The 14,860-nt window shown below is 40.2% G+C and overlaps 1 protein-coding gene across 3 annotated transcripts in view; it reads right to left on the reverse strand.

The window, feature by feature from the left end:
* Positions 1-14,860, reverse strand: part of Peak1 (pseudopodium enriched atypical kinase 1) — a 211,902-nt gene that overhangs the window by 169,411 nt on the left and 27,631 nt on the right. For all 3 annotated transcript variants that reach the window (XM_057766600.1, XM_057766599.1, XM_057766598.1), the window contains exon 2: positions 1,595-1,658. The gene's annotated coding sequence lies outside the window, so the exon portion shown is untranslated. The remainder of the gene's footprint in view (positions 1-1,594; positions 1,659-14,860) is intronic.

Consider the following 14,860-nt stretch of genomic DNA (forward strand, 5'->3'; position numbering starts at 1 on the left):
CACCTTATTACATAGGGCTACAAACAGAGGGAATTATAGATGATAACTGAGTGTGAGACAGTAGAGTTACAGAAACCTCTTCCAGTTGACCTTGTAAAATAGCAGTTGTTTTAATCTGACTTAACTAATAGAGGATGTCTTTGGACATATCAGAGTAGGGTGTGATGGTGAAACGTGCCCCCAGCAATGAAGCATGCATGCACAGTCTGCTTATATTGGGTTTCATGATCTGAGTTGATGAGGATGACTGATCAGGTTTCTTCCTCAAGGAACAGGTTCCACCAAGATATGAACTCGGATGGCTGGATTCAGAGTCCAGAGCATTAACTGTTACACCACAGGAGTTGGTGCGATGGTATACACCTTTAATTCCAGCACCCAAGAAGCAGGAAGCAGGTGAATAGATCTCTGAGAGTTTAAGCCAGACTGGCCTACAAAGGAAGTTCCAGACCAATCAGAGCTATATAGTAAGACTGCCTCAAAATAAATAGATAGATAGATAGATAGATAGATAGATAGATAGATAGATACATACATACATACATACATACATACATACATACATAATTTAAAAACCATTAGATTAAAGTGGCAAATTTTTCGTTAAGTGTGTCAGATTAGCAGCATACACTTAAACTCCATTTTCAAGAGAAAGAAATTTTAAAAACTCACTCCAGTGGAGGGATTGGAACACCAACCCAGGCACAACACCTTCGACCCTAAAGTTTGTCCTGCCTGTAGAGTGTTCTGGGACCAGAACCTAATAGAGTCCTCATCAAAGAGACCAGAGAGACTTCACCCAGCAACTGATGGAAACAAATGCTGAGTCCCACAGCCAAGCAGTAGGCAGAGCTCAGGGAGTCCTGTGGAGGAGGAAGAAGAAGATTGTAGGAGCCAAAGGGATTAGTCATGAGAACCATGAGAACACAGCCCACAGAATCAACTGATCAGGACTCATGGGGGCTGGAAAGGTTCAGCGAGCCTGTAGGAGTGTGATCTAGGCCCTCTGCATGTACGTTATGGCTGTGGAGCTTGGTGTTTCTGTGGGACTTTTCAGTAGGAGCGGGGACTATCTCTTGACTTTTTTTGCCTGCTTGTAGGACCGTTTTCCTCTGACTGGGTTGCCTCATTCCGTCTTCATGTGATGGTATGTGCATGGTCTATTGCAACTTGTTATGTCATGTTTGGCCGTGTCCCTGAGAGGCCTGCTCTTTACTGAGGGGAGATGGAAGCAGGTATATTTGGGAGAAAGAGGAGGTGGGAAGAAGAGACTGAAGGGAGGGGGGACTATAGTTAGGATGTAATATATAAGAGAAGAATAAAGGAAGGAAGGAAGGAAGGAAGGAAGGAAGGAAGGAAGGAAGGAAGGAAGGAAGGAAGGAAGGAAGGAAGGACGGACAGAGGACACTCCAAAGTATCTTAGCAATGGAGCCAGTTTATTTCCCAAATAGCCCATAAAAAACTACAAACAAGTTTTGCTTCCCACTAAAACACTTAGGAAAAGACAGTGAGTGCCACCTTAACTTTTTCAGAAGCAACACATTCTCATAATAAAATGTATTTGAAGTGACAAATGCATTCATGAATATCTCACCTTAGGTTTGTAAGACAGATCACCAGGAACCATCTAGAGCATGAGTCCTGGGTTAGACAGACACCTAAAATGAAGAGGAGAAAAACACATGGTCAATAAAACTAAATCTGAGCTGGCCCTTTAATTCTTCACCCTGAGAAACCTTAACTTGATTATTTTACTAATTCTTTTGTGATCATTTGTTCTTTAGAGGCCTGTACCAAGTCAAGAATTAAGAAAGAACTCTTGGAGCTGGGGAGATAGTTCAATGAGTTAGTGCATGTGCTGGCTAGTTTTATGTCAACCTGGCACAATCCAGTCATTTGGAAAGAGGGAACTTAGATTGAGAAAATGGCCCACCAGATTGGCCTGTAGGTAAACCTGTGATACCTTTTCGTTATTGATAATTGATATGGGAAGGCCCAGCTCACTATGAGTGTGCAACTCTGGGCTGGTAGTCGTGGGAGCTATAAGACAGCAGGTGTGAGCAAGCAATGAGAAGTTAAACCTGTAAGTCACTCTTCCATGGCTTCTGTTCCAGTTCCTGGCTCCAGGTTCCTGCCCTAGCTTCTCTCAGTGATGAATTTATAAGCTATCACAGCAATAGAAACACTAAGGCATGAAACTTGCTGCACAAGCACAAAAACCAGAATTTGGATCACTAGCATCCAAATAAAAGGGGGGATTATAACTACTCACACAGCTGTAAACCCAGCATGAGGGCAAAAACAAATGGCTCCCCAGAACTCAGGGGCCAGCTAGCTGTAAGCTACAAATTCTTTGAGAGACCCTTTCTCAATGGAATAAAGCAGAGAGCCGATAAGAGCACCCACCATACTTCTCCAGGGACAGACGGGCACACACACAGACGGACACGGACACACACACACACATACGAGAGGGGTAAGGAAAGAAAGGGGAGGAAAGGGAAGGAGAGAAAAGAGGAGAGGAGAGAGAAAAATTGGCTTCTGTACTAGTACTATCAATGACTACTATCTCCACAAACAAAACAAAAAACTTATTTTGAAAACTAGAAAGTCGAGCCGGGCGGTAGTGGCGCACGCCTTTAATCCCAGCACTCTGGGATCTCTGGGAGTTCGAGGCCAGCCTGGTCTGGTCTACAAGAGCTAGTTCCGGGACAGGCACCAAAGCTACAGAGAAACCCTGTCTCGAAAAATCAAAAAAAAAAAAAAAAAAAAGAAAGAAAGAAAAAAGAAAACTAGAAAGTGTAAAAGCAAGCCAAGAGAACATATTTATAAAAGATAAATCAAACAGAAACTTAAATTTTAAAAAGTCTTCTAAATACAAAACAAAATTCTTTATATTGGCAAAAAATCAAATTAAAATAAGCTATCATCATCTTTTCTTGATGAATTATAGTTGTTTTTAAAGTTTTGGTCATTTGTCAAAGGCAAAATGACTTGATGGATAAAGGTACATGCTGCCAAGCCTGATGACCTGAGTTCAATTCTTGGCACCTCCATAGCAGAAGGAGAGAGCTGAGTCCCACAAGTTGTTCTCTGACTGCACACATCCACAGTAGCATGCTTGGGCTCCCTACCATAAATGAATAATAGAAAAAAATTTAATTCATGGTAAGACTGCACTTCATGACCTTCTTTCAAGTTTGGCATATCTATCTTACTACTAAATGGATATAGACTGAAACATTTCTAGGTATAAACTTTAGGCCACCACACAACTGGAAGACCAGCACAGAGATTACAGAAGTAACTAATGGGATAGATGAAAGTTGTGGAGAGGATGGCCACCTAAATGACTCAAAATGGTAGGTTCAACAACAACAAAATACATACACAAACAAAACACATACAAAAACACTTTGTTGTAATAAGTCACAAAGTTTTGGGGGATTGTTTGTTACTATAGCATAACCTAGGCTGTTCTAGATTATATAATGTATTAGACCACAATATATATTAGAACAATATATATGATGACTACCTTTGTATATGGTTCTTCATTATGTAAACTAGTAAAAACCTTTCTGGAAAGCAATGTTTTAATAGTCAACAAGAGCCTTAAAAAAGTCTAAGTCCTGGGACTAGAAAAATGGCTCAGTGGGTAAAAGCACTTGCTCTGTAGGCATGAGGTCCTGAGTTAGAATCCCAGCAGCCATATAAAAAGGCTGGCATGCCCTATGTGCCCGTGACCCTGGGATTTAGGAGCAGATACAGGCAAATTCAGAGAGCTCACTGTCTCGAGGTAATAAGGCCAACAGCAATAGGGGAGAACACCTGATGTCTTGCTCTGGCCTCCACATGCATGTGGACACACACCTGCATATTCACACACATTTACCATATACACAGAGACAAAACACACTCAAAACACAAGTCCTTTATCTAGTAATATCTTTTGAATAAGCAAGAGTAGGGTGGGAAATGAAGAAATGAATGGGTAAGGGGAAGAGTTAACCAATATTGAGGATGTATTTTTTTAAAAATCCTATAGAGACCTACCACTTCATGAGCTAACTTAAAAATATAATTGAAAAGAAAATGGAAGTATCCCACATGGACAAATAATGTTGCTCCCAGAAGCTACAGTTTATTAGACAGAAATCCCAGTGCTGGGTATAGGAACCTTCCTGAATTGTTGGTCAGGGAGGCCCTAAAGGGTCCCAAAAATTAGCATTGCTCTTGGTTGCCCACCAGAAATAAATGGGAAAGCCCTGCTGATCAAGAACCAAGACACCACGCACTGCCATTGCAAAACAGAGAAATCAATCTAGAATGGAGCTGGACACCTCCTCCCTGCTGGCTAGCTTTCAGAGTGCTGGTGAGCTGCTGGGGGAGGGAAGTCAGCAAGTCTTACCCAGCTGGGAACCCTGTGTGCTACAACACCAACCTGTCTGTCAGGCAGCATGTACTCACTGCTACAGCAGGTATGACTGTTAACCAATTTTCTCTGTGGGAAAAAATCATATCTGACACTGTAAATCTGGACAAAAGTCCATAGCTGGGAAGGTCAAAGGTCCTAGGAGGAACCAACTACAAACATTTGGCTAAGTAACATTTGCCAAGCTGCCCTCTAAATACTTAATGTTTGCACACACAGGTTAGTGCTGAGTTTAGCATTGGTCAGAAAAACTTTCTGCACTGGGCAGTGGAGAATACAAAGACTCAAAGTGATGAGAATGAGCTACTATTGAATGGTCAGCCCTAAATAGGACATTTATAGGCTTAGAGAACATCATGGACATGGAGGCAGAAAGAACAGAAGGGATGGAGAAGGGGATAGTGCTAGGCAACTCTGTCTTCTGGACATGGCACAGTTATTGAGCTTATGAACTCACACGTTATGGTTAACTGCACAAGACCTTCACAACATAGGACTTGGAGAACATGCCATCATGCCTGGAGGAGGAGCTTAGGAAGCTCCCTCCCTCCCTAAAAAACTACAGGCATTTAATGGTTGCTGAAGGAGGGGAAGTCAATTCCTCAGTAGTATAGACACTGTTAAGCTGACCTTACTAAAATAAATAGCCGTATCCACTCATGCTCATGTAAGCAACTCCAATTAAACACATGAGTCATACATTTTATAAAAAAAGATGGAATTAAGGGGGCTTGTTGGAAAAAGGAAGTGTTCAGTGAGAGAATAATGTGGGTATATACAAAAATAAAACTTCAAGTTAAGATTTATATTAGAACTCACTTATACCAATAAAGAGCTAGACCCTAACAGTACGAGAAGCTCAAATGATTAAGATATTAATTATTAAAATTATCCATCAAAATTGCTTAATGTCTAATAAGAAAAATTGTGTGAATACAGGAAAAACAAACTTGGTCTCTAAACTCTGTAGCAGTTAATTTCAGTAATAAAGACCACAAATAACTAAACCAGAAATCAAACTACCCCACCCCCAAAAAAAAAAAAGCCGGGCGGTGGTGGCGCACACCTTTAATCCCAGCACTCGGGAGGCAGAGGCAGGCGGATCTCTGTGAGTTCGAGGCCAGCCTGGTCTACAAAGGGAGTTCCAGGACAGGTTCCAAAGCTACAGAGAAACCCTGTCTCGAAAAACAAAACAAACAAACAAAAAAAAAACAAACAAACAAAAAAAAGAAATCAAACTACAGCTTGGAGTCCAAATCCATCCCATGGCCTGTTTTTGTCAGAATCTCGAGAGAATGATTAGGACTTTTTAAAATGTTAACAAGTAAGAATCTGCAAAAGAGGGACTGGAGAGATGGCTCAACAGTTATGAGCACTTGCTACTTCCAGAGGGTCAAAACTTGATTCTCAGAACTCCCACAACAGCTCCCAACCATCTTAACTCCAGTTTCAAGGCCTGATGCTCTTCCCTAGCCTCTGTGGGCACCAGGCACATACACGGCATACATACATACACATAGCTAAAAGACATTAAAGACAAAAGAAAAATATGCAATACAGACATTCTGTGCCCACAAAGCTTCAAATAGTATATCTTTACCAAAAGAGTTTGCTGGCTTCTGAACTAAATACTTCATAAAGAGATAAAACAGGAGGTAGAGAGATGACATGGTGGTTAAGAGCACTGGCTACTCTTTCAGAGGACCTAGGGTCAATTCCCAGCAATCACATAGCAGGTCACAACCATCTGTAACTCTAGTCCCAGGGGAATCTGACACCCTTGTTGTTAATTGTGTTTTGTTTTTTGCTCTTAATCTTTGTTCTTTGATCTTTCAGGGGGGCCCACCACCCAGCTCCCAAATAAATCACACATGGAGGCTTATTCTTACTTATGAATTCCCGGCTTTACCTTGGCTTACTCTTGCCAGCTTTTCTTAACTTAAATTATCCTGACTACCTTTTGTCTCTGGGTTTTTCCTTTTCTTCTGTGAATCTTACTTTCACTCTTTCTTTGTGGGTGGCTAGGTTGCTGGGTAGCCGGCCCCTGAAGTCCTTCTCTCCTTGTTCTCTTGCATTTCCCCCTGCTCTTTCGTTCTTCCTTCTATTTATGCTCTCTGCCTGCCAGCCTCAGCTATCCTTTCTCCTGCTTGGTTAATTATTAGATTATCAGGTGTTTTAAACAAGCAAGAATCATAGCTTCACAGAGTTAAACAAACGCTGCATAAACAAAAGCAACACCTTTACATTGTTAAACAAATATTCCAGAACATAAACAAATGTAAGACACCTTAAATAATATTCTACAACACACTCTCTTCTGACCTGTATAGGTACTGCATGCATGTGCTGCAAACACATGCAAGCAGGCAAAACACCCATACATAGAAACTTTTTCATGTAAGTAAACACCTTATTCAGGTCATCATAGTGGGCAAGTTCCCAACTAATATGCACACAAGCAAGGTATTCCTGAGTTAATAAATCACATAGGTCTGAATACCAAGGAGAGAGCATCAAGATTACAGAGTCAGACCATGAAGGGAGCCCTGGGCTGAAGTTGCCTTCCCACAGCGGGACATACTACATGGAACATATTCAGTGATTCTATCGTTTCACTGATATAGGGGAAGAGAAAAAAGAACCAGAATCAGATTCTATGACATTCTGACTGTTGATGCTTTGCACACAAATACAAATTTGGGGGCATTCTAGTGCTACTGAACAGAGCAGGGAACCCACAGTCTCCACACTTTCCTAAGATCAAGAAAGAACAATAGGAACCAAGGAAAGAAACACCTACCCAACAAAGGCAAAACTGGGTATCCGCACCTATAAGCACCTTAATCGTCATGACTCTAAATGCCTAGACACCAGCAAAAAAACACAAACATGAATAGTCAAGACGATATGCTTCTACAGGTACCCTCAGCAGCCCCATGGTGCAGTACGACCGACACACAAGACAAACACCAATCATGGGCATGATCAAGGACCTTCAAGAGGATGTGGATGAATCCCTTACTGAAGTCTGTGAGAACACGAAAAATGAAATAAAATAATGAAAAAGTTGAAGACATGAAAGTAGAAATTGAATCTCTAAGGAAAACACAAACTGAAATAAAGCTGGAACATTTAAAGCCAAACAAAAAACCTCAGAGGTAAACCTCACCAACAAAGTACAAGACATGGAAGAGAGGATCTCAAGCACTGAAGACAAGGTAGAAGAAATGGATACTTTAGTCAAAATATGTTAAAACTAAAAACAAGCCCGGTGGTGGTGGTGCACGCCTTTAATCCCAGCACTTAGGAAACAAAGGTAGGTTGATATACAAATTCAAGGCCAGTTTGAACTAGGAAGTTCAGGACAGCCAGAAAGACACAGAAAAACCCGGTTTTTTAAAAAAAAAACAAAAACAAAAAAACAAACAAACAAAAAAAAAAACCAAGGGGCTGGAGAGATGGCTCAGTGGTTAAGAGCATTGCCTGCTCTTACAAAGGTCCTGAGTTCAATTCCCGGCAACCACATGGTGGCTCACAACCATCTGTAATGAGGTCTGCTGTCCTTTTCTGGCTTGCAGACATACACACAGACAGAAAATTGTATACATAATAAACAAATATTAAAAAAACCAAAAATCTAAAAAAAATCAGTACAAAAATCCAGGAAATCTGGTATACTATGAAAAGACCAAATCTATAAATAACAAAAATAGAGGAAGGAGAAAAAAAAAAAAACCAAGTCAAAGGCACAGAAAATATTTTTAACAAAATCACAGAAGAAATTTTACTCAACCTAAAGAGGCAGGTATCTATTAAACTATATAAAGTATACAGAACACCAAATAGGGCCAGAAAAGAAATTCCCTAGCTGGACAGAGGTGATGAACACCTTTAATCCCAGGAGAGGCAGAGGCAGAGGCAGGTGGATATCTGACATCAAGGCCAACCTGGTCTATAGAGCAAGTTTCAGAACAGCGGGGGTTACATAGAGAAACTCTGTCTTTAAAAAAATAAATAAAATTAAAAAATAAAGAGAGAGAGAGGCAAGAGAAGAGAGAGAGAAAGAAAATTTGCCCATGACAAATAATAAAAGACCATGCATAGAGAACAAAGAACGACAGTAAAAGTTGCAAGGGAAAAAGATCAAGTAACATAGAAAAGCAGACCCATGGAATAACCTCTGACTTTTCAATGAGGTCTCTAAAGTCAGAATGGAGCATGAGAAGTCCTCTTGTCCAGTCAATCCATATAAACCTGTAAAAGGCACTGTGTAAAATGTGGGAGGGGTTGGCCACACCTCCAGTTTCACTGTATGTTAAAAACAAAGGCACATTTCCTAGACATTGACTTGTATGGAAACTAACACAAGCAACCATTTGAAAGTAACAGGAGGTAAGTGTGGTGATTTGAATAAAAATGGTCCCCATAGACTTATTGGGAGTGGTATTTTCCTAAGCAGTGTGGGGTTTTTTTGTTTTGTTTTGTTTTTGAGTAGGTGTGGTCTTTTTGGAAATGGTGTGTCACTGAGGGTGGGCTAGTGCTGCTCTTTCTTCCTGCTGCCTGTGATTTGGATGTGGAACATCAGCTACCTCTCCAGCACCACATCTGCTTATGCCACCATCCTTCCTGCCATAAGGATGGATGTCTAAAGCCTCTGAACTGTAAGCCTCTCTTTTATAAGAGTTGTTGTGGTCATGGTGTCTTCACAGCAATAGAAGCCCTAACTAAGACAGTACGCTTGATAACATAGCAGGTTCTATGTTGAAAGTCTTGAAGACAGGAGACACACCACACAATGATGATGATAATGATATGGTGGTGATGATGGCGCCAACTGTGATGATCACCAGGATCCTGATCCCTATCTAGCGCCCCATCCTGCAGTCCTTTCACCAATACTATTTCTCCAATTTGGCAGCACTTATTTCAAAATGACAAGAACCAGTCTGAAGTGCATTTGCTTGATCATCTAAATGAGAGCTCTGGTAGCTTTCCAACACCTTCTCCATACTGGCTCTCATGGTATCAGCCACCTTATGGACTTGCTTTTGTGTCTGCCCATTACCACCAGTGACAACATCTGAACCTACAGACATACCTAGAGACATTTTAGCCATGGCAGCTGGCAAGGATCCAAACTAAATACTTTTTTAAGTTATCAAAACCCTTAGATTTAATATGCTAATTATCAGTACTCAAAGTAGTCGAACTGCTTCCGCTTAAGTTCTGAGAGCTTTTATTAACATAAAAATGGAATGCACCTGCAAACTCGAACAAACCCTGTGCATTTAAGGTTAAACTATTCTTTTCATGACATTAAGCACATTAAAAGAACTAAGACTTTTCACATGCTGATTGCTTTGGTTCCTTTGTACTGAGTAAATTCATCCTACAAATAGTAACAACTGATATTCCATTCAATCTACACTAATCCAATGCTATCTAAATATTTCCCAATAATATTAGAATATGATAAACATTTCATTGGAAATAGTCTTTACTAATTAGAGTATTAGGAAATAGACAGTAACACTGATGAGCAAAAAGGAAGCCATCAGAAAATCTAAAGCCACTCCTATTCAAAATCACCTTTGAAACAAACTATTAGCAACTCAAATCTTTACTGTCATCTTTAACACCAGACATAAACATACACCAAAATAACCATATTTACTACATAACTTCAAAAGAAAATTCCTAACTAGATTCCTAGAAAAATATACTTGCAGCTGGGCAGCACCCAGTCAGTGGAGTGCACAATCAGTCTGGTCTACACAGTGAGCTCTAGGACAGCCAGAACCAGGATAAAAAGACCCTCGAAATAAAACAAAACAAAACAAAACAAAAGAAGGAAAAAGTATCACTTGCTCACCTTTGTATTCCACACAATCCTAGCAAAGAAAAAATGCTTTCAGATGGCTCAGTAAGCTGAATAGTCAATGTCTTAATTATGGTTATCACAGCAGTGATGAAACACCATGACCTTAAGGAGGAAAGGGTTTATTTAGCTTAAGCTTCCACATCACTGTTCAACAATGAAGGAAGTCAGGACAGAAACACAAATAAGGCAAGAATCTGGAGGCAGGAGCTGATGCAGAGGCCATGGAGGAGTACTGCTTACTGGCCTGCACCTTATGGTTTGCTCAACCTACTTTCTTATAGGATCCAGGACCACCAACCCAGAGGTGGTACCATCTATAATAGGCTGGACCTATTACATTAATCACGAAGTTAAGAAAATACCTTATAGGCTTGCCTACAGCCGATCTTTTGGAGCCCATTTTTCAGTTGAGGCTATCTCCTCTCTGGTGACACTAGTTTGTGTCAAGCTGACATAAAACTAGCTTGCACAATCATAGAGAAAACATTTTCTCTATTTTCCATGACTCTACTGTATTTCAAGAATGTGCATCAATCTTGCAATAAAACAAGAACCTACACAACAAATGTTTGACATATTTCAAGAGTTCTCTGAAATAAGAGATGTGCAGAAATGTGTTCCCCAATTCCACACATAGAATGATGCAGTGTTTTGCTGTTGCTGATCTACTATATTTAGGTGGCTTTGAATTAAATTACACAGTATATACAAATACAATCTTGAAGGGGTCCACATAATTGCTTCTGACAATCTGAAAACAAAAGCTGCTATTCACAGAAAAGATGACAGGCAACCGGGATCTGACAGGCTAGTTATTTACTGCATTTTCTGCACATTTGAATTTGTAGGCCTCCATAACCATTAAGCAAAATTAGTTTCATGTCAGCCAAAAAGCCTCACAGGCAACAGTTTGATGTCATTAAAAAAACTAGCGTCCTCAATCTGTTTGCTCATTAGAAGCCTCTTGGTGAACCAGAGAGATTTTAATTGCACTCTTGTTCTATCAATGTTTAGTCCAGTCCTGAACACTAACAAATTCCTACAGTACCTCCTTTTCCTATGTCTAAGTGAACTTGGACACAGTTGAAGAAACTTCCATATCAATCACTCCAGTAGTTCTCTAGCCAAAGAAAGCAATTTCAAAAGTACAAATATGGTGTTATTTATCCAACTTAAAAAGCAAGTATCCAAAAAGGTATTTTGACCTTTGTGGTAGTCTGAATGAGAATGACCCCCATAGGCTCATAAAAATATATTTTGAATGTTTGGTTCTCAGTTGGTGGACTGTTTAGGAAGGATTAAAAAGCCTTGTTGGAGGAGGAGTGTCACTGGAGTGGGCTTCAAGGCTTCAAAAGCCCACACTGTTCCCAATCTCGCTCCTTCTGTCTCATGCTGGTAGATAGGATACAAGTGCTCAGCTACTGCTCCAGCACTATGCATGCATGCATGCCTGCCTGCCTGCCTGCCTGCCACCATGCTTCCCACCCATGGTGATCAAAAACTACCTACTGATATTGTAGCAAGTTCCCAATTAAATGCTTCCTTTTATAAATTGCTTTGTTTGCTGCGCAGTGCTGGCACACGGCATTAATCCCAGCACTCTGGAGGCAGAGGCAAATGATCTGAGTTCAAGACCAGCCTGGTCTACAGAGTGAGTTCCAGAATACACAGGGCTACATAGAGAAACCCTGTCTCGGGGTGGGGAAAAAGTTGCCTTGTTCACGGTGTATTTTCAAAACACAACAGTATAGAAATGTGACTCATGGGGCCAGAGAGATGGTTCAGGGGCTGGGAATGCTGGCTGCTCTTCCAGGGGACACGGGTTTAAGTCCTAGCACACACATGGCAACTCACAACCATCTGTGATTCCTGTTCCAGGGAACAGACATACATGCAGGCAAAATACCAATATACATAAAACACAAATAAAAATTATTTTAAAAAACACAACAGTAACTAAAACAACCTTTTCTCCTCTGTTTCTGAATTTACTGTACATTCTTTTTTTTGTTGTTTTTTTTTTGTTTTGTTTTTTGTTTTTTTGTTTTTTTGAGACAGGGTTTCTCTGTGGTTTTGGAGCCTGTCCTGGAACTAGCTCTTGTAGACCAGGCTGGTCTCGAACTCACAGAGATCCGCCTGTCTCTGCCTCCCGAGTGCTGGGATTAAAGGAGTGCGCCACCACCGCCTGGCTCTTTTTTGGTTTTTTGAGACAGGGTTTCTCTGTAGCTTTGGTGCCTGTCCCGGAACTAGCTCTTGTAGACCAGGCTGGCCTCAAACTCACAGAGATCCATCTGCCTCTGCCTCCCGAGTGCTGGGATTAAAGGCGTGCGCCACCACCGCCCAGCTTACTGTACATTCTTATGTTCTTAGGCCTTTGCTTTTCTATCTCAACCTCAATTCATTTAGAATCTCCTCAAAAATATTTGGCAAAGTTTTACTTGTAACAGAAGTCACACTGGTCGCTGTCCCACCCCAAAATTCTCATAATTCTTGCCCTATATACTTTCTTGTGGCTATCTAACCTTTGTTTATCAATATCATTAATGTTTTCAAAAATCATGAGATTAATCCCAGCACTTTGGAGGCAGAGGCAGGTAGACCTTCTTGAGCTTGAAACCAACCTAGTCTCAATGGCAAGTTCCAGAACAGACAAGAGATAAACAGTGAGACCCTAGATAGATAGATAGATAGATAGATAGATAGATAGATAGATAGATAGATAGATAGCAGATAGACAGACAGAAAGAGGCTTCTCTGTAACATTTTCATACATGTATGTAACATGTATGATCATGTACACATCCCTCCTTGCTTTTGTTTGTTCCGCCTGCACTTTCCCCTTGTTCACCTCATCTTCCAAAATAGTCTCCTTTCTACTTTCATGTTTATAGATTAATAAAATAAAATAAGAAGCTAGAGACTTCACACGAGGAAAACGTTTTTCTGAAACTGGCTTATTTCATATAAAATGATAATCAACTTTTACTCATTTTAATACAAACAACATTTCAATCTTTTCTGTGTACGTTTTACAAACCTTCATGAAGTATTCCACAAACTAGTTGCGATTGTCTTTGACACAGAAGGCAAGCTCTCTGCAGAGAGTATCTGAACACCTCCTGACAAAGCTAACAATAAGACGGTACAGTACAGCACATCTCGAAGTGATGGACCCAAGGACCTAGCTACTTTGTAGTGTAGCCTGGTCCTGGCACTGCCTCACACCCCACCAGCTCTAAGGTACCCATTGAAAGCATGATCACCACCACCACAACAACAACCCAGCAACCAAGCAGGCAAGCTTAACACAGAATAAAGGGTGGGAGACTTCCTCAAGACCATGATCCAGTGCTAGGGTCATCTTGGCTGGGTGGTGCCTCTGTTGTTTGGACTGATAATTACTCTAAATTACACTCTTGTTATTTATATCCAAACGAAGGGCACTGCCTCTTACATAGTCTACTACAGCAGATTTTTAGTTCTTTGACAAAATAAATGAGGACATAATCAGGCCTAACAATGACTCAAGGACCATTAGAATCCTGTCAAAATTAGAAGACACTAGCCAGATTTGCAAGAAAAATCCAGATCCTTAAAAACTACATAAGAAAAAATGGTTATATCCACCTGTTTTCTATGCTGCCTTTAGCCTCTGATAAAATAAGTTCTTAATTTGATAACAAGGGTAAAAGTCTTCAACATGCTGCTTCATAATAAGAGTACATAACTTTAATTGTTTTACGTTTTTAAGAAAAGTTTAAATATTAAGTTCCTATAACCATCCAGTGTGATCATAGAATTCTCATCATTGTCTTGGTCAAAAAGACAAGAATCATTAATAAAGAACATAAGTGATTAATTCAAAGGAGAAGGAAAAGGTAATAATGAGAAGAGACAATTAATTATAAACAGCATGTCTAATTACAGATTTTGCTAGGAGCCTCAAATACTTTTAATTAGTTTTACCTGGTATATTAATTATATAATAGAACACAAGAGAATTTTCTAATCATAAGAATTTACTGAGTATGTGAAATCAGAATTTAAGTTATCCTTATAAATTTAATAATCGAATGTTCGATAATTCATAAGTTACTTTGAAAGCTATCTATCGAATATGTATCACATTAAAATGAAGCTAGAACATTACTAAAGAAATAACAGAATCATTTAAAAAGCCATACAGGAACAAGGGTGAAGCTGAAACACAAATAAATATGTAGCTTAAATACTAAGAATTTTGGCTAGGTGGTGGTGGTGGCACACACCTTTAATCCCAGTACTCAGGAAGGAGAGGGAGCAGAATCTTTTGAGTTCAAGGCCAGTCTGGTCTACAAAGCAAAATCCAGGGCAGCCAGGGCTATTACAAAGAGAAACCCTGCCTCAAAAACAAAACAAAATTCTTTGTTTTGTTCTGCTTCATTTTTTGAGACAGGGTCTAGCCCTGGCTGTACTGCTGCTCACTATATAGGCCAGGCTGGCCTAGAACTCACTTGTCTCTACCTCCAGAGTGCCAGGATCAATGTGTATGCTACCACACCAAG

Source organism: Chionomys nivalis, chromosome 4 (genome assembly GCF_950005125.1).
Source record: "Chionomys nivalis chromosome 4, mChiNiv1.1, whole genome shotgun sequence".
NCBI lineage: Eukaryota > Metazoa > Chordata > Mammalia > Rodentia > Cricetidae > Chionomys > Chionomys nivalis.